We start from the raw sequence: 649 nt of genomic DNA, 5'->3' as shown, positions 1-649 counted from the left end.
CATTGAAATGGGTGAAGAGTTTCTTGGCTGAGACTCCAAAAGCACAGGAAACCAAGGCAAAAATGGAATATGGGAGCAGGGAAAGTAAAATTTTGCACATTCTCAGGCTGTGATCACTGGTATGAGCAGACAAGCTGGGAGGTAAGGAAAATGAGTGGAATGCTGCATCCGACAGTTGAAATCTGGTGTAAAAAAGAGCTAGAACTCAGTAGCAAAACAACACCCCCAACACTCCTCAAAATAAGACATCTGGAGGAAGAAAAGTGTTTAAACATGGCAAATGCCAATAATCCCCGAGAAAACATAGATGGAAACGTATACCGATGTCCCAGCAAGGCAGGCAGAAGGGCTTTTATGAAAGGTTATAGCCAGTTGAGAAGCACGTGGAGAAAGGCAGCTCATTTACTTGGTTGCTGATAATGGAGCTTAGTCCATGCTTTACAGAAAACAGGTGCTCAAAAAATTAAAAAGAGCTAAGTGTGGAGGTTCATACATTTGGTCCCAGCACTTGGGAGGTGGATCTCTGTGAGTTCACGGGCAACCAGGACTATGTAGTGAAATTCTGTCTCAAACAAACAAGCGATAGATGGTACCTAGAAATCTCACACTCTCTGGTATATATCCAGGAAAATACAAGCAGTGTGTTGAA

This window comes from Mastomys coucha, unplaced genomic scaffold (genome assembly GCF_008632895.1).
Source record: "Mastomys coucha isolate ucsf_1 unplaced genomic scaffold, UCSF_Mcou_1 pScaffold2, whole genome shotgun sequence".
In the NCBI taxonomy this organism is placed as follows: Eukaryota; Metazoa; Chordata; class Mammalia; order Rodentia; family Muridae; genus Mastomys; species Mastomys coucha.
The sequence above is the reverse complement of the archived record's forward strand: the minus strand, read 5'-3'. Positions refer to the sequence as shown.